The sequence below is a fragment of the Mustela putorius genome, unplaced genomic scaffold (assembly GCF_011764305.1).
Source record: "Mustela putorius furo isolate JIRA1106 unplaced genomic scaffold, ASM1176430v1.1 tig00004035_pilon_pilon_pilon, whole genome shotgun sequence".
NCBI lineage: Eukaryota > Metazoa > Chordata > Mammalia > Carnivora > Mustelidae > Mustela > Mustela putorius.
In genome coordinates, this window is record NW_025422171.1 from 4,355,145 (window position 1) to 4,381,538 (window position 26,394).

At 38.6% G+C, this 26,394-nt stretch overlaps 1 pseudogene; it reads left to right on the forward strand.

The window, feature by feature from the left end:
• Positions 1–4,898: 4,898 nt before the first annotated feature.
• On the forward strand, positions 4,899–6,845 carry LOC106003908 (annotated as a pseudogene).
• Positions 6,846–26,394: the final 19,549 nt, after the last annotated feature.

Genomic DNA, 26,394 nt, shown 5'->3' on the forward strand with positions numbered 1-26,394 from the left:
CAGAGATCCAACCAAAGGGATACAAGAGATTTAGGGAAGTTGTTTTGTATTTTTTTTAAAAAATGGTTAAAATCAAATTATCATGTAAGAGGCAGATGTACCTGAGGCATTAGAAATGCAAGCATCAACACTAGACTCTAAACGGGCTGAAAAAAGGATGGTGAAGCCAAATCCCTGATGAAGATTTGGGGGAAAAAGGGGAAGTGACAAGGTTACTTGGGGATTAGGACTCAATGGATCAAACTGAAATGTTGTAGAACCAAAGGGCAGAGAAGGCTTGCAGAGGTTTGGATGTTTTCTTTGCTCTAAATTTTGTCACTTGGTAACATGGCTTTAATTCCTGACTCCCCCATGGACTGTGAGTAACAGGAGGGCAAAGGCCCTGTCTGTCCTGTTCACCACTGTGTCCCTGTGTCAAGAACTGTGCCAGGAGAATAAAACATTAAAAGAAAAGTGGGAAAGAGTGAAGGAAAACAGGTTTTGAAAGTTAACTATGCTCAGAGGAAACAAAGACAAAGCATTAGTGAAATATTTTTGTCTTGGTGACAAAAGACTGTAAATTCCAGTAATATTCGGTACTGTTATAATAAAATGAGTTAAACAAAGACAAGTTACTTAATGAAAGGTAAAAATGACTATACAAATGGGAGAGGTAATCACCATAGATGTAATCGTCATATTGAAACTTACTGTTGTGCTAGTAAGTTTTATTTCCTGAGTGATTTCATAGATGAAAGGAAATGATCTCTTGTCTAGAGTATCTAGAAGATACATAGGCTAATTTAGAGCTAAATAGCATCAGACCTCTTTCCTGTGAAGCAGGATGAAAAACAGACCATTTGACTGTATACTATGAAAATTATATTATAGTTCTCTATTCTACCCAAAGAAAGAAATAGCTTTAAGAGCTAGTCCTTCACATTTTTAATGACATATCCATAAAATATCCTTTTAATTCAGTCCAAATGTAGTTATTTATTAAGCTGAAAACAGTAACAGTTTTACAGCAAACTTTTGCAAATGTATTAATTTAGAAACTTTCTGAACATCGTATCTATTTTAAGCATATAATGTATTAATGCTAAACAAAGTAGTTTTCCCTTCTGTTGTTTTTCTTTATTCTAATTTTCTTCATATCCTCCATGAAGGGCTCCTGTTTGAGATATATTAAAGATTTTTTACTTACTTTCATCCTTATAGTGCTGCTTTAACCCATATCTTTCATTTGCTAAAATAACGTTTTTCTTTAGTTATAATTGAATAGTGAGAATATTATCAACATAGAATGGTAATCTTTTCTATAACTCATATAATAGGTTTCAGTGTTGTCTGCATGAATTCTAGTCAGTAATGTCTTTAAAAACCTCTAAATAAAAATTACTAGTCTTCACCTTAGAAATTCTACATGCATCAGTGAAAACCATATCTTCTTCTTCTTCTTCTTTTTAAATATTTTGTTTATCTATTTGACAGACAGAGATCACAAGCAGGCAGAGAGGCAGGCAGAGAGAGAGGAGGAAGCAGGCTCCCCACTGAGCAGAGAGCCCGATGCGGGACCTGATCCCAGGACTCTGGGATCAGACCTGAGCCGAAGGCAGAGGCTTTAACCCACTGAGCCACCCAGGTGCCCCAAAACCATATCTTCTTGATGTACTCATACATCCTAAAACATTTTTGTACAAGTACATCTATAGGTAATCCATGTGGTATCATATCTTGGTTATGCAAAATGACATAGAACATAATTTGCTCCTCGGTCAGAAATAGAAAAGTCACCTAATTCACAACCCCCAGGGCACTGTGAGCAGTGCCTCTTCATGATGTTCACCACAAATTTGACAACTGTGGCCTATTTTCAGGCTTCAGCTTCTGGGCTCACAGCTCCCACAAGCTGTTCTGTTCTGAGCCATGCATAACAACCCACAGCAACCATCCGGGGTTTCCCATTGAACATCTGCAGCAGAGAGAGAGCATTACAATGCACTCTCCCATTTCTTTCTTCCTCAACTACCCAGAACCATTTCTACTGACACACGTTTGGTAAATAAGGCAAAGAGATGTGGAATTTGAAACAGTTCTGTTATGTCCAGTTCTTTTATGCCTAACTTATTTTTCTTTGTTTTAGCTGTTAACTAAAAACTGAAAGATGATAGCAATAATTGTCTCATCATTGACCCAAGCCCCAATGCCTTCAGTCTATCCCATTCATGTGTCTGGTTTCTCTCTTTCCTCATGATCTCAGTGCTCTCTTAGAGACTTTATTTTTTGACCTATAGAAGTCACCTCATGTATTATTACTTTTCTCTGTGTCCTCTATAACATGATGCCATATGTTTTCATTTCTAGCACATCTGTGTAGGGCTTCCTTTATAGAGATTGTATGTAGTTATTGATTGATTTTCTTCTTCTTTCTCTTTTTTAATTGATGGACAAAATACAAGCTTCTCCTTCAGGGCAGCGTATGCAGGAAATGCTTATACTCACCTGTCTGTACTTCTGTGCCTTCTACTTCCTAGTACTTCCCCCTTCATGTGCATGTGAGTGCATGCATGTACACAAATGTACACACACACACACACACACACACACAGGCTGTCTTTTGTCTAAAAGGCAGACTGAAATCAGCTGAATTTGTCTTCTAAAATGTCACTCAGTTGTCTTGTTTATCCTGTTCTTATTTTTTTCAGTCTGACCTCTTTTGTGAAGTGTTCTCTTCCCTCAGCTTCTGGAACATCACCTTCTCGTAGATTTTTTCTTAGTTGTTCTGGATACGCTTTCTCTCTGGACTTTACAACTTCCATTTTCCTATCCCCATCCTTTAAGTTTCTCTGGACTTCTCTTTCCTCTTTATGCAGTTAAATTCAACCAAGGATAAACTTGAGAATCACAGGTCTCACCATAGTCCATCTGGGTCAAAACATAAAAGGGGTGTGCCCTTGCCATAGTCTTTAAAAGAAAGCCAATGTGATTCTGAATGTGCCCCTCATTGTCAAGACCATTCTAGGAAGTCTCCAGTGGAGAGTTCATCCATTCCCAAGACTGTCACTATAAAGCAATATGCTCAGAAGCCACAAATCTGTCTTCCCTCTGAACTCTAAACCTGCTTATCCAGTCACAGGTTTCCACAGAAACCTCCAATTCTATATCTTCAAACATGAACTAATTTTTCCCCACAAAACAATTATTCTATCATGTTCTCTCTCTTTCTGACTAATATCTTCCTTATCTCCTTCTTCATTCTTACCCCCCACTTCCAACCTGTCAACTCTATATGTCCCAACCCTATCCAATTGTCCCCATCTCCTAACAGTGACATCTAACCTCTCATCTGGTGACAACCCCTCCCACCTTCCCAATGACCTAATTGGTCTCCCTGCATCTACTCTTACTCCCTTGCAATCCTCAATGCATTCAGAATTGTCTTTTGAAATAATTCCCAAATAATTGGCAGGTAAAATCCAAGTTTTTGAATATAACTACCACTCAAATATATCTGAAACAAACTATGTATGTATTACTTCCAAAGCAAGGGGGGAAAATGAAGACTCTATTCCATTTGAAGGAAATAGGATGTTCTTGTTCTATCAGGTGTTAAGGAAAGAAAATTTAGGGATCAGCTGAGTTCCAGCATGGAATTTAACAACTTTAATTATGAATTTTCATCTGGGAATATTTCCCTTCTGCCTGAAGAAGTCTTTAGTTTTCCTAGTACAGATGTGCTGATCATTATTGCTATCAGTTTTTAAATTTTCTCTTTATTTCAAATTAATTTTGAAGTACTTTTTTTACTAAGCAAAGACTTCTAGGTTGGCAGTTATTTTCTTTAAATATATCATCCCATGGGACGCCTGGGTGGCTCAGTTGGTTAAGCAGCTGCCTTCGGCTCAGGTCATGATCCCAGCGTCCTGGGGTCGAGTCCCACATTGGGCTCCTTGCTCTGCAGGGAGCCTGCTTCTCCCTCTGACTCTGCCTTCCACTCTGTCTGCCTGTGCTCGCTCTCGCTCGCTCTCTCTGACAAATAAATAAAATCTTAAAAAAAATAAAAAATAAATATATCATCCCATTGACTTCTGACTTCATTAATTAATTGTTAAGATGACAGCATTTCACAACACATTTCACACCTTCTAGGATGGCAGTAAAAACAAGAGACAGACATAAACATCAAACAGATAATGTCAAGTATTGGCCACTGTGAAGATGTGGAGATATCCTCATGCACTGCTGGTGATAAGGTAAGTGGTGGAGCTGCTTTGGAAAATAGTCTAGCAATTCCTAAAAACATTGAACATACAGTTTCCATTGACCCAGCTGTTCCAGTCTTGGGGACCTACCCAATATAAACATACATCCACCCGAAACTTTGTAAACAATTTCACATTCACATTTGCATTTTCAAAGCAGCTTTGTTTATTACAGTCAAAACACGGAAACAACACAAATATCCGTCATCTGATGAATGGATAAACAAAATGTGGCACCGGCATACCTCAAGTTCCTGTACTTCACTTTATTGCACTTTGTAGGTATTGCGTTTCTTACAAATTGAAGGTTTATGGCAACCCTGTGTCAAGGGAATCTCTTGTCACCATTTTTCCAATAGCAAGTGCTCATTTCATGTCTTTGTGTCACATTTTGGTACTGCTTGCAATAGTTCCAACTTTTTCATAATTATCATATTTGTTATGGTGTCCTATGATCAGTGATATTTTATATTACTATTGGAATTGTTTTGGGGTTCACAAACTGCCCTTACAAAAGGATGAATTTCATCAATAAGTGTGTGTGTTCTAACTGTGCCACTGACTGGCTGTTCCCCCATCTCTCTCCCTTTCCTTGGTCCTTCCTATTCCCTGAGACACAACAATATTAGCATTAGGCCAATGAATAACCCAACGATGGCTTCTAAGAGTTCAAGCGAAAGGAAAAATCATATGTTTTTTACTTTAAATCAAAAGATAGAAATGATTGGGGCATCTGGGTGGCTCAGTCTCTTAAGCATCTGCCTTTTGGCTCAGGTCATGATGCCAGGGATGCAGTCCCACATTGGACTCTCTTCACAGTGGGGAGTATACTTCTCCCTCTGCCTCTGTCCCTCCCCCCTGCTCATTCTCTTGTTCTCTAATAAATAAGTAAAAATATTTTTTAAAAAGCTAGAAATTATTAAGCTTAGTGAGAAAGGCATGTCAAAAGCCAACACAGGCCAAAAGTGAGGCTTCTTACACCAAGCATTACCCAAGTTGTGACTACAAAGGAAAAGTTCTTGAAGGAAATTAAAAGTGCTACTCCAGTGAACACATGAATGATAAGAAAGCAAAACAGCTATATTGCAGATATGGAGAAAGTCTGAGTGGTCTGGACAGAAGATCAAACCAGTCACAGCATTCCTCTAAGCCAAACCCTAACCTAGAGCAAGACCCTATATCTCTTTAATTCTGCAAAGGCTGAGAGAGGTGAGGAAGTTGAAGAAGGAAAGTATGAGCAGGCAGAGGTTTGTTCTTGAGGTTTAAGAAAAGCAAACATCTCTATAACATAAATAAGCAAGGTGAAGCTGCAAGCGCTGGTGTAGAAGCTGCAGCAAATTATCCAGAAGGTCCAGCTAAGATCATTTGTGATGATAGCTACACGAATAGATTTTCAACATAGGTGAAACAGCCTTCTATTGGAAGAAGATGCCATTTAGGATTTCCATAGCTAGAGAGAAGTCAATGTCTGGCTTCAAAACAATAAAAGACAGGTTGACTGTCTTGTCCTAACAAGACAAGTTAGTATCTTGTCTTGTGACTAAGTGAAGCCAGTGCTCAACCCTTAGTCCCTTAAGAATTAGGCTCTATCTGCTCGGTTTGTGCTCTATAAATGGAACAACAAAGCCTGGGTGACAGCACATCTGTTTACAACATGGTTTATTGAATATTTCAAACCCACTGTTGAGACCTACTGCTGAGAAAAAAAGGGATTCCTTTTTTTACTGTTCATTGACAACACAACTGGTCACCCAAGAGTTCTGATGGAGATGAGCAACAAGATGAATGTTGTTTTCATGCCTGCTGACACAACATCCATTCTGCAGCCCATGAATTAAATAGGCATTTCAACTTTCAAGTCTTATTCTTTCAGAAAAATATTGTTTGAAAGGCTCTAGCTGCAACAGAAAGTGATTCTTCTGATGAATTTGGGCAAAGTCAATAGAAAACTTTCTAGAAAGGATTCACCATTCTAGATTCCATTAATATTATTTGTGATTCTTGGGAAGAGGTCAAAATATCCACATTCACAGGAGCTGGAAGTTGCTGGTTCCTACCCTCACAGAGGACTTGGAGGGGTTCAGGACGTCAACAGAGGCAGTCACAGCAGGGGTGGTAGAAACAGCAAGAAAACTGGAATTAAAAGTGCGGTGAGATGATAGGACAGCATTGCTGCAATCTCGTGATCAAACTTGAATGGATGAGGAGTTGCTTCACATGGATGAGCAAAGAAGGTGTTTTCTTGATATGGAATCTACTCCTGGTGGAGATGCTGTGCAGATTGTTGAAACAACAATGAAGAATTTAGAATACTGCATCAAATTAGATGATAAATCAGCAGCAGGTTTTGAGGTGATGGATTCCAGTTTTGGAAGAAGTTCTACTGTAAAATGCTATCAAACAACACTGCATGGTAAATAAAAATCATTCATAAAAGGAAGAGTCACTGGATGCAACAAACTTCACTGTGGTCTTGTTCTAAAAAAACTGCTGCAGCAACCCCAACCTTCAGCAGGCATCACCCTGGTCAGTCAGCAGCCATCAACATGGAGGCAAGAACTTCCACCAGCAAAAAAGATTACAAGTTGCAGAAAGCTCTGATGATGGTTGGCATTTTTTTTTTAATCAATGAGGTATTTCTTATTTAAGGTATGCATATTATTTGCTTATTTGTTTTGCTATTATTTTTTTTTATAATTTTTTATTTTTTATAAACATATATTTTTATCCCCAGGAGTACAGGTCTGTTTTGCTATTATTTTTAATGCTATTGTTACTTAATAGACTGCATCATGATATAAACATAAATTTATATGCATTGGGAAATTTAAAAAATGATTTGACTCACTTCATTGTGATGTTTGCTTTATTGCAGTGGTCTGGAACCAAACCCACAGTATGTTTAAGTTATGCCTGCATATTCATACAATGGAATACTACTGGGTCATAAAAATTAGTTAAATAATGATACATGCTACAATATGGATAACGTTTGGAAACATCTTGCTAAGTGAAAGAATCCGGTAGGAGAAGAATACATATTATATGATTCCATTTATATGAAATTTTCAGAATAAGAACATATAGAGACAGAAAGTGGTTGCATGGGGCTGGAGTGAGGAGGAAGGGCTGGGACTGAAGCTGAAGGCTGTGAAGTTTGTTTTTTGGAGTGATTAAAATGTACAAAAGTTTCTTTGATGTTGACAACCTTGTAAATATAAATTTTAAAAGCACTGAATTATACACTTTAAATGATAAATTATATGGTATGTGAATATATTTCAATAAAGCTGTTATCATAATATCAGGTGTATGTCTAAAAATCTTGTGACATTGAAAATGTATGTTTTCTAGAGTTTGACATTCTCTTTTTGTCTTTGCTTTCCTGGAGTAGTATTATGATGTACCAAGATTTGACTCCTACTCATTTTGCATTTATCATGCTAAAATTGTTCATAGATCTTTTTTGGCCATGACTGATTGCCCTTTGATTTTATAAAATTCTCAGACCCAATAACTTCAAATATTGTTTCTATTCAATTCTTTCTTTCACTTCTTGGACAGATTTTGGACTTCCTCATTTTATTCTACATGTCATTTACTCTGTCTTAGGTATTTCTCTAGCTAGGTAGCTAAGTATCATCTATATCAATTATCAACCTATCTACATTTCTCCTCTATCTGAACAGAATTTAACTGTAAACTGAGTTCTTAATTTGTTTTATTTTCCAAATTTAAAAGTAGAATTGGGATTCTACTTTTTAGAGTTCACAATTTTCAGAGATTATTTACATGTGCCTCTTCTAGGGACTGGAGTTCTAGCAATGTAGGATTCCGTATTAGACAGGTGACCACGTGAAGCAGGGGTGCAGCCCCTGTGAGGACCAATCTATGTTGTTGCTCTTGTTTGTAAGGTGCAACTCCCAACATCTCTAATCAAAAGCCTAGAGGTTTTACTAGTGTCCCCCATTATCATATTGGTGGACTCAGGCTTACAATTTCAGCCTTCAACCCCAGCCCTGAGAGTTATCTAAAGCATGTATTTCGTCTGTACATTTCCATAATTGGCAATCAGCAAATAAACCCAGAGAAACAGGAATCTCTTTTCTGAATTTCTGTCCTCTCTCAAATTTTGGCAGGTAGCTTTTCAATATATGCTGAACTTTCTTGTGCTTTCAAACATGTCCTCCCACCCACTCCCCAGCTTGAATGCTTTTCTCAACAGGCTAAGGATTCTGAATTTTATAATGTACCATAATGGAAAGCTGAAGTTCCTCCCAACTTCACTTCTGCTAAAGGGCAAGTTGTGCCCACAACCTCTAAATAAACCTTTGATATCTTTCTGGCATTTTCTAAATGTAGCTCTACCACTATGATAGGTTTTTTTTTTTCCTTTATATTGCCTAATTCAATGGTAAAAGGTAAATTTCTTTCTAAGTAATTAAAGAGAGTCTGAGTAAACTTATAACTAGAACTAGTGAATTTCTGCAACCAGTGTTCCTCCTATGGTTATTCACACTTAGTTTCCATTGTACATCTCATGATTCATGAAGTTGCTATTTGTCTTGTTTGACACTTGGATGTGCTGTTCCTGGGAGTTGTCCTGTACTGATTCTGAGTAAAAGAAGTGATAAGAGGGGCTCAGTGGGCTAAAGCCTCTGCCTTCAGCTCAGGTCGTGGTCCCAAGATCCTGGGATCCAGCCCCGCATTGGGCTCTCTGTTCAGCAAGGAGCCTGCTTCCTCCTCTCTCTCTGCCTGCCTCTCTGCCTACTTGTGATCTCTGACTGTCAAATAAATAAATAAAATCTTTTTTAAAAAAAGAAATGAGGAGGAGTCAAGATGGCGGAGAAGTAGCAAGCTGAGACTGCTTCAGCTAGCCGGAGATCAGCTAGATAGCTTATCTAAAGATTGCAAACACCTGAAAATCCATCGGCAGATCGAAGAGAAGAAGAACAGCAATTCTGGAAACAGAAAAACAACCACTTTCTGAAAGGTAGGACCGGCGGAGAAGTGAATCCAAAGCGACGGGAAGATAGACCCCGGGGGGAGGGGCCGGCTCCCGGCAAGCGGCGGAGCAACGGCGCACAAAATCAGGACTTTTAAAAGTCTGTTCCGCTGAGGGACATCGCTCCAGAGGCTAAACCGGGGCGAAGCCCACGCGGGGTCAGCGTGGCCTCAGGTCCCGCAGGGTCACAGAAGGATCGGGGGTGTCTGAGTGTCGCAGAGCTTGCGGGTATTGGAACGGGAAAGCCGGCTACAGAGACAGAGCCGACAGTAAGCTCACAGCTCGGGGTGACCTTGAGCCGGTCGCAGGCTCGGTGAGCTCGGAGCGCGGCCGGAGGACAGGCAGACGGGAGTAACTGGACCCTGTTCTCTGAGGGCGCACTGAGGAGTGGGGCCCTGGGCTCTCGGCTACTCCGGGCCGGAGACCAGGAGGCCGCCATTTGTATTCCCGTCCTCTGGAACTCTACGGAAAGCGCTCAGGGAACAAAAGCTCCTGAAAGCAAACCCGAGCAGATTACTCACCCCGGCCCTGGGTAAGGGCGGTGTAATTCCGCCTGGGGCAAAGACACTTGAGAATCACTACAACAGGCCCCTCCCCCAGAAGATCAACAAGAAATCCAGCCGAGACCAAGTTCACCTACCAAGGAGTGCGGTTTCAATACCAAGGAGAACAGCAGAATTCCAGAGGAGGAGAAAGCCAAGCACGGAACTCATGGCTTTTTTCCTGTGTTTTTTTTTAGTCTTGCAGTTAATTTAATTTTTTCTTTTTCATTTTTTTTTTTTCTCGCCTTCGGGTAAAATTTTTTTTTTAACTGTTACCTTTTTCTTTTTTAACGATTTTTTACTAGTTTATCTAATATATATATATATTTTTTTACATTTTTCTTAGGTGTTTTCTTTTTTAAAAAATTCTTTTCTTTTCTTTTCTTTTTCTTTTCTTTTTGTTTTTTTTTTTTTTCTTTCTTCTTTTTTGAACCTCTTTTTATCCCCTTTCTCCCCACTCACGATTTTGGATCTCTTCTAATTTGGTTAAAGCATATTTTCCTGGGGTTGTTGCCACCCTTTTAGTATTTTACTTGCCCCTTCATTTACTCTTATCTGGACAAAATGACAAGACGTAAAAATTCAACACAAAAAAAAGAACAAGAGGCAGTACCGAAGGCTAGGGACCTAATCAATACAGACATCGGTAATATGTCAGATCGAGAGTTCAGAATGACAATTCTCAAGGTTCTAGCCGGGCTCGAAAAAGGCATGGAAGATATTAGAGAAACCCTCTCGAGAGATATAAAAGCCCTTTCTGGAGAAATAAAAGAACTAAAATCTAACCAAGGTGAAATCAAAAAAGCTATTAATGAGGTGCAATCAAAAATGGAGGCTCTAACTGCTAGGATAAATGAGCAGCAGAAGAAAGAATTAGTGATATAGAAGACCAAATGACAGAGAATAAAGAAGCTGAGCAAAAGAGGGACAAACAGCTACTGGACCACGAGGGGAGAATTCGAGAGATAAGTGACACCATAAGACGAAAACAACATTAGAATAATTGGGATTCCAGAAGAAGAAGAAAGTGAGAGGGGAGCAGAAGGTATACTGGAGAGAATTATTGGGGAGAATTTCCCCAATATGGCAAAGGGAACGAGCATCAAAATTCAGGAGGTTCAGAGAACGCCCCTCAAAATCAATAAGAATAGGCCCACACCCCGTCACCTAATAGTAAAATTTACAAGTCTCAATGACAAAGAGAAAATCCTGAAAGCAGCCCGGGAAAAGAAGTCTGTAACATACAATGGTAAAAATATTAGATTGGCAGCTGACTTATCCACAGAGACCTGGCAGGCCAGAAAGAGCTGGCATGATATTTTCAGAGCACTAAACAAGAAAAGCATGCAGCCAAGAATACTATATCCAGCTAGGCTATCATTGAAAATAGAAGGAGAGATTAAAAGCTTCCAGGACAAACAACAACTGAAAGAATTTGCAAATACCAAACCAGCTCTACAGGAAATATTGAAAGGGGTCCTCTAAGCAAAGAGAGAGCCTACAAGTGGTAGATCAGAAAGGAACAGAGACCATATACAGTAACAGTCACCTTACAGGCAATACAATGGCACTAAATTCATATCTCTCAATAGTTACCCTGAATGTGAATGGGCTAAATGCCCCTGTCAAAAGACACAGGGTATCAGAATGGATAAAAAAACAAAAACCCATCTATATGTTGCCTCCAAGAAACACATTTTAAGCCCGAAGACACCTCCAGATTTAAAGTGAGGGGGTGGAAAAGAATTTACCATGCTAATGGACATCAGAAGAAAGCAGGAGTGGCAATCCTTATATCAGATCAATTAGATTTTAAGCCAAAGACTATAATAAGAGATGAGGAAGGACACTATATCATACTCAAAGGGTCTGTCCAACAAGAAGATTTAACAATTTTAAATATCTATGCCCCCAATGTGGGAGCAGCCAACTATATAAACCAATTAATATAACAAAATCAAAAAAAAAAACACATCAACAATAATACAATAATAGTAGGGGACTTTAACACTCCCCTCACTGAAATGGACAGGTCATCCAAGCAAAAGATCAGCAAGGAAATAAAGGCCTTAAATGACACACTGGACCAGATGGACATCACAGATATATTCAGAATATTTCATCCCAAAGCAACAGAATACACATTCTTCTCTAGTGCACATGGAACATTCTCCAGAATAGATCACATCCTCGGTCCTAAATCAGGACTCAACTGGTATCAAAAGATTGGGATCATTCCCTGCATATTTTCAGACCACAATGCTCTAAAGCTAGAACTCAACCACAAAAGGAAGTTTGAAAAGAACCCAAATACATGAAGACTAAACAGCATCCTTCTAAAGAATGAATGGGTCAACAGGGAAATTAAAGAAGAATTGAAAAAAATCATGGAAACAAATGATAATGAAAATACAACGGTTCAAAATCTGTGGGACACAACAAAGGCAGTCCTGAGAGGAAAATATATAGCGGTACAAGCCTTTCTCAAGAAACAAGAAAGGTCTCAGGTACACAACCTAACCCTACACCTAAAGGAGCTGGAGAAAGAACAAGAAAGAAACCCTAAGCTCAGCAGGAGAAGAGAAATCATAAAGATCAGAGCAGAAATCAATGAAATAGAAACCAAAAAAACAATAGAACAAATCAACGAAACTAGGAGCTGGTTCTTTGAAAGAATTAATAAAATTGATAAACCCCTGGCCCGACTTATCAAAAAGAAAAGAGAAAGGACCCAAATAAATAAAATCATGAATGAAAGAGGAGAGATCACAACTAATACCAAAGAAATACAAACTATTATAAGAACATACTATGAGCAACTCTACGGCAATAAATTTGACAATCTGGAAGAAATGGATGCATTCCTAGAAACATATAAACTACCACAACTGAACCAGGAAGAAATAGAAAGCCTGAACAGACCCATAACCAGTAAGGAGATTGAAACAGTCATTAAAAATCTCCAAACAAACAAAAGCCCAGGGCCAGACGGCTTCCCGGGGGAATTCTACCAAACATTTAAAGAAGAACTAATTCCTATTCTCCTGAAACTGTTCCAAAAAATAGAAATGGAAGGAAAACTTCCAAACTCATTTTATGAGGCCAGCATCACCTTGATCCCAAAACCAGACAAGGATCCCACCAAAAAAGAGAGCTATAGACCGATATCCTTGATGAACACAGATACGAAAATACTCAACAAAATACTAGCCAATAGGATTCAACAGTACATTAAAAAGATTATTCACCACGACCAAGTGGGATTTATTCCAGGGCTGCAAGGTTGGTTCAACATCCGCAAATCAGTCAATGTGATACAACACATCAATAAAAGAAAGAACAAGAACCATATGATACTCTCAATAGATGCTGAAAAAGCATTTGACAAAGTACAGCATCCCTTCCTGATTAAAACTCTTCAAAGTGTAGGGATAGAGGGCACATACCTCAATATCATCAAAGCCATCTATGAAAAACCCACCGCAAATATCATTCTCAATGGAGAAAAACTGAAAGCTTTTCCGCTAAGGTCAGGAACACGGCAGGGATGTCCATTATCACCACTGCTATTCAACATCGTACTAGAGGTCCTAGCCTCAGCAATCAGACAACAAAAGGAAATTAAAGGCATCCAAATCGGCAAAGAAGAAGTCAAATTATCACTCTTCGCAGATGATATGATACTCTATGTGGAAAACCCAAAAGACTCCACTCCAAAACTGCTAGAACTTATACAGGAATTCAGTAAAGTGTCAGGATATAAAATCAATGCACAGAAATCAGTTGCATTTCTCTACACCAACAGCAAGACAGAAGAAAGAGATATTAAGGAGTCAATCCCATTTACAATTGCATCCAAAACCATAAGATACCTAGGAATAAACCTAACCAAAGAGACACAGAATCTATACTCAGAAAACTATAAAGTACTCATGAAAGAAATTGAGGAAGACACAAAGAAATGGAAAAATGTTCCATGCTCCTGGATTGGAAGAATAAATATTGTGAAAATGTCTATGCTACCTAAAGCAATCTACACATTTAATGCAATTCCTATCAAAGTACCATCCATCTTTTTCAAAGAAATGGAACAAATAATTCTAAAATTTATATGGAACCAGAAAAGACCTCGAATAGCCAAAGGGATATTGAAAAAGAAAGCCAACGTTGGTGGCATCACAATTCCGGACTTCAAGCTCTATTACAAAGCTGTCATCATCAAGACAGCATGGTACTGGCACAAAAACAGACACATAGATCAATGGAACAGAATAGAGAGCCCAGAAATAGACCCTCAAATCTATGGTCAACTAATCTTCGACAAAGCAGGAAAGAATGTCCAATGGAAAAAAGACAGCCTTTTCAATAAATGGTGCTGGGAAAATTGGACAGCCACATGCAGAAAAATGAAATTGGACCATTTCCTTACACCACACACAAAATTAGACTCAAAATGGATGAAGGACCTCAATGTACGAAAGGAATCCATCAAAATCCTTGAGGAGAACACGGGCAGCAACCTCTTCGACCTCTGCCGCAGCAACATCTTCCTAGGAACAACGCAAAAGGCAAGGGAAGCAAGGGAAAAAATGAACTACTGGGATTTCATCAAGATCAAAAGCTTTTGCACAGCAAAGGAAACAGTTAACAAAATCAAAAGACAACTGACAGAATGGGAGAAGATATTTGCAAACGACATATCAGATAAAGGACTAGTGTCCAGAATCTATAAAGAACTTAGCAAACTCAACACCCAAAGAACAAATAATCCAATCAAGAAATGGGCAGAGGACATGAACAGACATTTCTGCAAAGAAGACATCCAGATGGCGAACAGACACATGAAAAAGTGCTCCATATCACTCGGCATCAGGGAAATACAAATCAAAACCACAATGAGATATCACCTCACACCAGTCAGAATGGCTAAAATCAACAGGTCAGGAAATGACAGATGCTGGCGAGGATGCGGAGAAAGGGGAACCCTCCTACACTGTTGGTGGGAATGCAAGCTGGTGCAGCCACTCTGGAAAACAGCATGGAGGTTCCTCAAAATGTTGAAAATAGAACTGCCCTATGACCCAGCAATTGCACTATTGGGTATTTACCCTAAAGATACAAATGTAGTGATCCAAAGGGACACGTGCACCCGAATGTTTATAGCAGCAATGTCCACAATAACCAAACTATGGAAAGAACCTAGATGTCCATCAACAGATGAATGGATCAAGAAGATGTGGTATATATACACAATGGAATACTATGCAGCCATCAAAAGAAATGAAATCTTGCCATTTGCAACAACATGGATGGAACTAGAGCGTATCATGCTTAGCGAAATAAGTCAAGCAGAGAAAGACAACTATCATATGATCTCCCTGATATGAGGAAGTGGTGATGCAACATGGAGGCTTAAGTGGGTAGAAGAAGAATAAATGAAACAAGATGGGATTGGGAGGGAGACAAACCATAAGTGACTCTTAATCTCACAAAACAAACTGAGGGTTGCTGGGGGGAGGGGGTTTGGGAGAAGGGGGTGGTATTATGGACATTGGGGAGGGTATGTGATTTGGTGAGTGCTGTGAAGTGTGTAAACCTGGTGATTCACAGACCTGTACCCCTGGGGATAAAAATATATGTTTATAAAAAATAAAAAATTTAAAAAAAATTAAAAAAAAAAAGAAATGATAAGAAAGCAGAGAGGAGGCATTATTTATCTCCAATGATGATCCACAGACAATGTTAACTGCAGGATTTGGGGTTCATACAAATCCTCTCTCTCTACTAGGGAGATAGGGAAGATCGCCTTGCTGTTCTTCTTGCTATCTTTGTGGTCTAAGACAAGTCACTAAGCTTTGATTTTTGTTTGTTTGTTTGTTTGTTTTAGTTTGAATGGTCTAAAAGAGTCATCATTCTTTTAAAAGATTAGAAAAGTACCAGTTGAGGGACGCCTGGGTGGCTCATTTGGTTGGACGACTGTCTTCGGCTCAGGTCATGATCCCGGAGTCCCGGGATCGAGTCCCCCACATCAGGCTCCCAGCTCCATGGGGAGTCTGTTTCACTCTCTGACCTTCTCCTCGCTCATGCTCTCTCTCACTGTCTCTCTCTCAAATAAATAAATAAAATCTTAAAAAAAAAAAAAAAAGAAAAGAAAAGTACCAGTTGATGTTCCTAGTGCTACTGAATATTTCCATCCCTTACCTGGTTCCATGGGTGTTTCTATGGTAGAAGTCAATCCATCAAAGGATCAAGCTAAAAGTACAATCTAAAAACCCGGTCTTCATTAATTATGAATTTGTTCTTCACTCCAATAAAAAAAAAACATGTACAAAAGCAAAGGTTGTTGTGACCTAATTAGAGTATATAATTGCACACTGGGGCAACTAAAATAATTGTTTAGCAATCTTTGTTACTGTGCAAGCATGTATTACACCTAAATGTCATTCAACAATCAAATACAAATATCTATAGCCATGTAAACTCTTTCAATCAAAACTTTGTAATTCAATAGATTTGGATAGTGGGGACTATATGTGTGCCTAATCAACCTGGCTACTGCCTTTTTATTTTTCAGTTGCCCTGTATGTAGGAAATATCAGATATTGTAATAGTAGTTCAGTGAATGCTGGCTGAATGAATAAGAAAATAGTTAAGTCATTAAGTTACTTTGTTAATCAATCAAATCAACCTATTACATTTTCTGATGATTGATTCTTTTTCAGAAGTTAATTCAAATTAGGCCATGTGATTACCACTTTTACAAACAGACATGAAGCACAGATGAAAGGACATAAAGGAAGATATTTCCAAAATTTTTAGAAGTCCTAATGACACATTATGAGAGAACTTATCACATTTCAAAAATCAAAAAGGACACACTAATGAAAATAATGCTGTAGACCTCAATGAAATTGAATAAACCACACTCTTCATTAATCTTTGTTAGGTTTTCCAATACAAGAGTAAAACAGCAACATGCTACTTCCAGATTCTTTCAGTTTCTTCATCTCTTGATGTGGTCAACAGCAGGAATTACCAGACAATATAGCAGACATTGATAAATATCCATGAACTCTATATTTGAAAACTTCAAAAGTTTTCATTCATATATTAGATATTACAAATAGGCCAAAACAATAAGATTAAATTCTATTACTTCCCAGCTTTTTTCTTGAAAAATATTCTATTATCACTTTGACCAAGAATTCAGTGTGGATGAAACTAAATTCATCAAGGATTATTCCTCAAAATACAAGTTCCAGGATAATTAAAACAGCAAAGAATCATTTGTTTTTAATTTAGCATCCTTTGGGGGATAATTGGTCTATTTTAAGAACAAAATTATTTAACATAGCCAGGAGAAAAGGAAATGAGGCAAGTGCCTCATTCTGTTGCAGCCAGAGTTAACTGTAGGGCTTTGTTTAATTAAGTTTTATTTCCTTTCAGTTACATGGGCATAAATAATTTGCATTAAATCCTCAGTCATTTAGAGATTACCTGTGTTGACCAACTGCACATCATCTGTGCAACTGACCCCCTCCTATTACCTCCCCTCCCCCTCCAGTTGTGAAAAGACTTAAAATTAGGCTCAATTTTGGGAAGGTGCTGAAACTCATTTGTTTTTTAAGAAAAGTCAAGGAGAAATAAAGGTTGAGTAAGAAATCTAAAATAAGTCAGTGTATGGAAACCAGATTAAGTGAGAGCCATAAAAACATCTCAAACATGAGTAAAGAGGATGCACTACTCAGCTCAGGCTTTCATCCCCACCCAATCAGCCATAGCAAAGCTTCAGCCATGGAATGACTTAAGGGCCCTGAGCAGTGTCTTACAAGGATAGGCTTCTAGTCGCTAAAGAAAAATAGAGACTAGGTCAGTGCTGAAAGGAGAAATCAAAATAAATCAAAGATACTTGCCCATAAGACATCAAGATTTGTAAACTATGGTGAAAACCAGAAAAGATGTCCCACAGACTAGAAAAAGATATTTGTAAAACACAGAACCAACACAGAAATATAATACAGGACCCATGTATTTAAACCTCATACAAATGAGGGCAAGAAAATATTACCCAAGTTATACATATTTTCTAAGGACACAATTGATAATCCACAGAACATGAAAACTAAGTTGTCAATAAGTAGATGAAAAGATGTTCAACCCTTGTAATAATCAAAGAAAGAAATACTAATTTATAATCATCTGATTGATAAAGCCAGTTTGAGAATACCAAATGTTGATAAGAATGTGTCTGGAAATGGAAATTGCCATATAATTCTGGCAAGTGTATAAGTTGAGACATCTAATTTGGAAAGCAATTTAGTAATATTTATAAAGTTAAAGATGTGACTATCCAATAATTCAACAATTGCAGGTCTAGAAACAACCACACTTGTTGAAATGCAGAAAGCATTAGAATGTTCACTCCCGAATTGGCTGTAAGAGCAGGAAAAAAAGGAACAATCCAATTGTCCCTCAGTAAGGAACTGGTAAGTCAATGTGGCTTTCCTGCAGGGGAGACCAGTGAAGCTGTTGAAATTTAAGGTCCAGATTAACTTGCAATAAAAAAAAGTTGAAGCATACATATAAAACTATTAATGTACACTTAAAGAGCAATTTCAGTTTTAAAAGTATACACAAAGATTACATAAATTTCAGACACATTATAGTCTATGGTTACTATCACCACTGGAGAACTGTGACTTAGTGACCTAAGCAGTATCCTCTTCATTTTATTGGTTACTAAGAAATGGAAAGGAAGGGAGCTGATGGGAATGTGGTGTTAAATTCACATGTAAACCTTTATTTTCCTAACTTGAAACAAAAGAATTAAAAAATATGTAGACAAATATTAAACCAGATTTGTCAAGCCCAGTTGTTATGTAAGTCTCTGTCTGATATATAATGTTTTCATTTGAAATATTAGATAATTCATTACAATTTTAATTATTTAACAGGAGAAAAATTACTACAGAGCATTAATTCCTCAGTAAAAGTATTTGTGACAGAAGAGTTAGTAATATTTCATATAACTAAAGGGGGCATTTTGTGTAAGGAAAGACTTCTTTTTTGTGCTTTGGTGAGTGCTGTGAAGTGTGTAAACCTGGTGATTCACAGACCTGTACCCCTGGGGATAAAAATATATGTTTATAAAAAATAAAAAAAAGATAAAATAAAATAAAAATCTATTTATTTATTTATTTATTTTCAGGATAACACTATTCATCATTTTTGCACCACACCCAGTGCTCCATGACATCCATGCCCTCTCTAATACCCACCACCTGGTTCCCCCAATCTCCCACCCCCCCGCCCCTTCAAAAGCCTCAGATTGTTTTTCAGAGTCCATAGTCTCTCATGGTTCACCTCCCCTTCCAATTTCCCTCAACTCCCTTCTCCTCTCTAACTCCCCTTCTCCTCCATGATATTTGTTATGCTCCACAAATAAATGAAACCATATGATAATTTAATCTCTCTGCTTGACTTACTTCACTCAGCATAATCTCTTCCAGTCACATCCATGATGCTACAAAAGTTGCGTATTCATCCTTTCTGATGGAGGCATAATACTCCATACCATATATGGACCACATCTTCCTTATCCATTTGTCCGTTGAAGGGCATCTTGGTTCTTTCCACAGTTTGGCAACCGTGGTCATTGCTGCTATAAACACTGGGGTACAAATGGCTCTTCTTTTCACTACATCTGTATCTTTGGGGTAAATAACCCAGTAGTGCAATTGCAGGGTCATAGGGAAGCTCTACTTTTAATTTCTTGAGGAATCTCCATACTGTTCTCCAACGTGGCTGCACCAACTTGCATTCCCACCAACAGTGGAAGAGAGTTCCCCTTTCTCCACATCCCCTCCAACACATGTTGCTTCCTGTCTTGCTAGTTTTGGCCACTGTAACTGGTATAAGGTGGTATCTCAATGTGGTTTTAATTTGAATCTCCCTGATGGCTAGTGATGATGAACATTTTTTCATGTGTCTGATAGGCATTTGTATGTCTTTATTGGTGAAGTGTCTGTTCATATCTTCTGCCCATTTTTTGATATGATTATCTGTTTTGTGTGTGTTGAGTTTGAGGAATTCTTTATAAATCCTGGATATCAACCTTTTGTCTGTACTGTCATTTGCAAATATCTTCTCCCATTCCGTGGGTTGCCTCTTTGTTTTCTTGACTGTTTCCTTTGCTGGGCAGAAGCTTTTGATTTTGATGAAGTCCCAAAAGTTTATTTTCACTTTTGTTTCCTAAGCCTTTGGAAACATATCTTGAAAGAAGTTGCTGTGGCTGATATCGAAGAGATTACTGCCTATGTTCTCCTCTAGGATTGTGATGGATTCCTGTCTCACATTGAGGTCTTTTATCAATTTTGAGTTTATCTTTGTGTACAGTGTAAGAGAATGGTCGAGTTTCATTCTTCTACATATAGCTGTCCAGTTTTCCCAGCACTATTTATTGAAGAGACTGTCTTTTTTCTACTGTATATTTTTTCCTGTTTTGCCAAAGATTATTTGACCATAGAGTTGCGGGTCTATATCTGGGCTCTTTACTCTGTTCCACTGGTCTATGTGTCTGTTTTTACACCAGTACCATGCTCTCTTGGTGATCACAGCTTTGTTGTAAAGCTGGAAATCAGGTAACATGATGCCCCCCGTTTTATTTTTGTTTTTCAACATTTCCTTAGCGATTCGGGGTCTCTTCTGATTCCATACAAATTTTTGGATTATTTGCTCCAGCTCTTTGAAAAATACTGGTGGAATTTTTATCAGAATGGCATTAAATGTATAGATTGCTCTAGGCAGTATAGACATTTTAACAATGTTTATTCTTATGATCCAAGAGCATGGAATGGTCTTCCATCTTTTTGTGTCTTCTTCAATTTCTTTCATGAGTGTTCTGTACTTCCTTGAGTACAGATCCTTTATCTCTTTGATTAGGTTTATTCCCAGGTATCTTATGGTTCTTAGTGCTATAGTAAATGGAATAGATTTTCTAAATTCCCTTTCTGTATTTTCATTATTAGTGTATAAGAAAGCCACTGATTTCTGTACATTGACTTTGTATCCTGCCCGTTACTGAATTGCTGTATGAGTTCGAGTAGTTTGGGGGTGGAGTCTTTTCGGTTTTCCATATAAAGAATCATGTAATCTGTGAAGAGAGAGTTTGACTTCTTCATTGCCAATTTGGATACATTTTGTTTCTCTTTGTTGTCTGGTTGCTGTTGCTAGGACTTCTAATACTATGTTGAACAAGAGTGCTGAGAGTGGGCATCCTTGTCATGTTCCTGATCTCATCGGGAAGGCTGCAAGCTTTTTCCCATTGAGGATGATATTTGCTGTGGGTCTTTCATAGATAGATTTGATGAAGTTCAGAAATGTTCCCTCTATCCCTATACTTTGAAGCGTTTTAATCAGGAACGGATGCTGGATTTTGTCAAATGCTTTTTCTGCATCAATTCTTCTCTCTTCTTTTATTAATTTGTTCTATCACATTGATTGATTTGCGAATGTTGAACCATCCTTGTAGCCCAGGAATGAATCCCACGTGGTCATGGTGGATAATCTTTTTAATGTGCTGTTGGATCCTATTTGCTCAGATCTTGTTGAGAATTTTAGAATCCATATTCATCAATAATATTGGTCTGAAATTCTTTTTCGTGGGGTCTTTGCCTGGTTTGGGGATCAGGGTAATGCTGGCTTCATATAAAACATCTGGAAGTTTTCCTTCTGCTTCAATTTTTTGAAACAGCTTCAGGAGAATAGGTGTTATTTCTTCTTTGAAAGTTTGGTAGAATTTCCCAGGGAATCTATCAGGTCCCGGGCTCTTGTTTTTTGGAAGGTTTTTGATCACTGCTTCAATCTCGTTACTAGATATCGGTCTATTCAGGTTGTCAATTTCTTCCTGGTTCAATTTTGGGAGTTTATAGTTTTCCAGGAATGCATCCATTTCATCTAGGTTGCTTAGCTTATTGGCATATGACTGTTGATAATAACTTCTGGTGATTGTTCCTACTTCCTTGGTGTTAGTTGTGATCTCTCCCTTTTCATTCATAATTTTATTAATTTGGCCTCTTTTTTATTTTGGATTAGTGTGGTCAATGGTTTATCGATCTTATTGATTCTTTCAAAAAAACAGCTTTTAGTTACATTGATACATTCTGCTGTATCTCTGGTTTCTACCTCATTGATCTCTGCTCTAATTTTGATTATTTCCTTTCTTATGTGTGGAGTTGGTTTGACTTGTTGTTGATTCTCCAGTTCTTTAATGTGTAGAGACAGCTGGTATATTATGGATTTTTCAATTTTTTTGAGGGAGGCTTGGATGGCTACGTATTTCCCCCTTAGGACCACCTTTGCTGTATCCCATAGGTTTTGGGCTGGAGTGTCTTCATTCTCATTGGTTTCCATGAATTGTTTCAGTTCTTCCTTGATCTCCTGGTTGACCCAAGCATTTTCTTAAGCAAGGTGGTCTTTAGCTTCCAGGTGTTTGAGTTCCTTCCAAACTTTTCCTTGTGATTGAGCTCCAGTTTCAAAGCATTGTGATCTGAGAATATGCAGGGAATTATCTCAGTCTTTTGGTATCAGTTGAGTCCTGATTTGTGACCCAGTATGTGGTCTATTCTGGATAAGGTTCCATGTGCACTTGAGAAGAATGAGTATTCTGTTTTTTAGGGTGGAATGTTCTGTATATATCTATGAGGTCCATCTGGTCCAATGTGTCTTTCAATGCTCTTGTTTCTTTATTGATTTTCTACTTCGATTATCTGTCTATTTCTGAGAGAGGTGTGTTAAGATCTCCTACTATTAATGTATTCATATCAATATGGCTCTTTATCTTGATTAACAGTTTTCTTATGTAATTAGCTGCTCCCATATCGGGGTCATAGATATTTACAATTGTTAGATCATCTTGGTGGATAGTCCCTTTAAGAATTATGCAGTGTCCTTCTGTATCTCTGACTACAGTCTTTAGTTTAAAATCTAATTTATCTGAGATAAGAATTGCTATGCTGGCCTTCTTTTGAGGCCCATTGGCATGAAAGATGCTTCTCCATCCCTTCACTTTCAGTCTGGGTGTATCTTTAGGTTAGAAATGGGTCTTTTGTAGACAACATATGGATGGGTCCTGTCATTTTATCCAATCTGCAACCCTGTGCCGTTTTATGGGCACATTTAGGCCATTCACATTGAAAGTGATTATTGATAGATACATTTTTATTGACATCGTGTTACCTTTGAAGTCTTTCTTTCTGTAGATTGTCTCTATATTTCTGTTCGATGCTATTCTTAGGAATTTTCCTCCTTTATAGAACCCCCCTTAATATTTCCTGCAGTGTTGGCTTGGTGGTTGCATAGTCTTTTAAGCCTTGCCGGTCTTGGAAACTTTTTATCTATCCATCCATTTTGAATGTCAATCTTGCTGAATAAGGTATTCTTGGCTGCTTATTCTTTTCATTTAGTGCCCTGAATATATCTTGCCAGCCCTTTCTGGTTTGCCAGGTCTCTGTGGACAGGTCTGACGTTATTCTGATGGGCTTTCCTCTGTAAGTAAGGAGCCTCTTTGCCCTGGTGGCTTTCAGGAGATTATATCTACAATTATGATTCCTCAATTTGACTATCAGGTACCTTGATTCTTTTTGGAATGTATAACCTTGGGTGGAGTACCGTTAGTACATGAATGCTGGTTCCATTCGCGAGATTGAGAAAATTTTCATGAAGAACTTGTTCCAGTATATCTTTTAGACTTCTTTCTTTCTCCTCCCCTTCAGGGATTCCAATAATTCTGACATTGGAACGTTTCATGGCATTATTTATTTCCCAGATTCTGTTTTCGTGGCTTCTAAGCTGTTTGTTCCAGGCTTCTTCCTGATCCTTTCTCTCTATCTGTTTGTCCTCCAAATCACTAATTCTATCTTCTGTCTTAGTTACCCTAGCTTTGAGAGAATTTGGATTAGATTGGAACTCATTGCGAGCATTGTGAACCTCATTCCTGGTAGCTTTTAGCTCTGCCCTAACATTGTGAACATTATCTCTGGTCGCTTTCATTTCAGCCCTAATCAATTGTTTGGTCATCCATGGCTTTCTCCAACCTAGCTATTGCCTGGATAATTGTTAGCCTGAATTCTCTTTCTGACATATTGTCTATGTTGATAGCTGTTAGCTCTGTTGCAGAAGGCCCATCCTTTGTATTTTTCTTTTGTTGGGCATTCCTCCTCCTAGTCATTTTGGTGAGAGATGACTGAATAGATGTAGCTGGATGTATCAACCATGGTGCAGTCAAGGTGTACCCTGGAACACTTCTGAGCAATCAGGATTCCCCACCCAAATGAGAGAAAAAAAAAAAAAAAGAAAGAAAGAAAGAAAAAAAGAGAGAGAGAGAGAGAGAGAGAGAAAGACAGGAAAGAAAGAGAAAATAAAAGAGAAGGTTCAGCCCAAATGGGTCCCAAGGTAAGATTTATGAAGTATACAAACAAAAGCAGCCAAAAAAAAAAAAAAAAAGACTGATAAAAGTATATGACAAGAAAAAAGAAAAAAAGAAAAAAATATATAAAGAGAGAGAGAAGCAAATAAAGGAAGAACCTCATCAAAAATAACCCCAAGTGTAAGATTTATATACTATCAGGACAAACACAAAAACACAGAAACACTGATGGAAGATAAAGATGGGAAAGTGGTTATAAATTCTCAGTGTGGGTGAGGAAGGTTGTTTTGATTCCTCCTGAATATATCTTGATATAAAGGACTCAACTTTCCTAAGATAAAGGGGGATTAAAAATTGGTTTACCTAAAGAGGTGGTAGTGATTGGGGAAAAGGGATTACTTTGAAGTTTAACTCTATATGAGTATTAGAAAATAAAAATGAAAAAGGAATAAACTAGACTAAACTAAAGTTAAAAATAAATTAAAAAATAGAAATGAAAAAGAAAAACATAGGTGTATGTATCAAAAAGTTCAGGTTAGAAGGTTATTATGGAATTTGATGTACTGGACAGCTCACTGTGATGGTAAATAGGTTAAAAAATTATCTCTATAAAAAAATAAATGAGCCAGAATAGTGGGAACAAATTAAAAATAAATGTCCCATTAAGTAGTGGTGGTTGTCCTCTTGTAGTCTTTTTTTTTTTTTCCTGGTTAGTTTTATGGGGGAGGGGCCTGCCACATGGGTTTTCAGTCAATGATGCTCCATGAGTTATGTCCTCCCACCTCTGTCAAGGGGGTGGGCTCTGAGGAAACCGGTTTTTTCACACTTTTGTTCTCTGGAGGTTTTTATGTTTGTTTACTTTTTTTGTTTGTTTGTTTCCTCTCTCGCCTTGACCTCTTTTGATAGTTTTTGTAGGTTTAGAGGAAAGCAAACTGCACCCTGACCTCCCTCTCAGAGAGAAGCTTCAGCCTGCTCTTCTGCTCTTCTCACTCTGCTCTTGTAGAGCCCATATAAATTCCCCCTTGGCCACTGGCAGAGCAGGTTCCGAGTCATGGTCCCTGGGGACACAGGATCTTCTGCTTGTACCCAAAACCATGCAGCCGCTGTCTGGGCAGCTCCAGACCACCAGAGAATTTCCAAGCAGCGAATGCACACTGAGATTTTCCTGCTGGCCCGGGCTGGGAGTTTCTGGCTTGCATGGCTTGCCTGGCTTGCATGCACCTCCCTCAAGGGAGGCTATGTGTCGCACGTGCATCTCAGGCTCTGAGAGCAGGGCTCAGGTCTGAAAGCACCAGGCTGGGCCTTCACGCACCTCTCTCAGGGGAGAGTTTGGGGCGTGTGTCTTAGGCTCTAAAACAATGGCGCAGGTCAAAGAGCACCAGGCTGGGCCTTCGCACACCTCTCTCAGGGGAGGGTGAGGGGCACACATGCCTCAGGCTCTGTAGCAGGGCTTGGCATTCTGCCATCTGGTGTGGCTCCCAGCCCCTTACAGGAGCCAGACCCCACACAATCTTGGGTGCACTGGCGGCTCAGGGACCAAGACCTGGTTTCTCCGCCACACTCTCTCTGGCTCAGCACCAGGGTAGGCTGTCCTGGGTCCGGGGACTTAAGCCCCTGTCCCTAGCTGCCCCAATTCCCACAATTCCCCTCCCTCCCATGATCCTTTGCTCCTTTGGAGTGCTTTCAACCAGTCTCCAAGTTAATGCTGGTCCCAAGATGCAGGGCACTCTTGTATGGGGATATTACTTTCCAATTGGTCACCTCTGGTGGCTCCGTCCCCCTTTTGTTTATCTTCCGATAGCAGTCCGAAGTTCCCACTCTGCTTTACTTGCCCACTGGTGTCTTCTGCCCCTGTAGAGATCCAGACGTGTATAATTCTGATCTCGGGCTGATTTCATGAGTGATTGGAGTTCTTTAGTAGGTAATCAGCTCACTTTAGGGTACAGGTTGAAAAGGCGCCTCCTCCTACTTCCCCGCCATCTTGTCTCAGTGTTCAAGGAAAGACTTCTTAACAGTGTCATTTCCAAATAGCCATTGTTTACATAAGGCATAGGTTTGTCAAATATTATGGCTGTCTACTAATTATTTAGCATTCTAATAAATACTTTAATATAGAATATTCTAATTCTAAATGTTAATAGGAAAAAATAATATTTATTAAGTACCTAGCAATTGCCA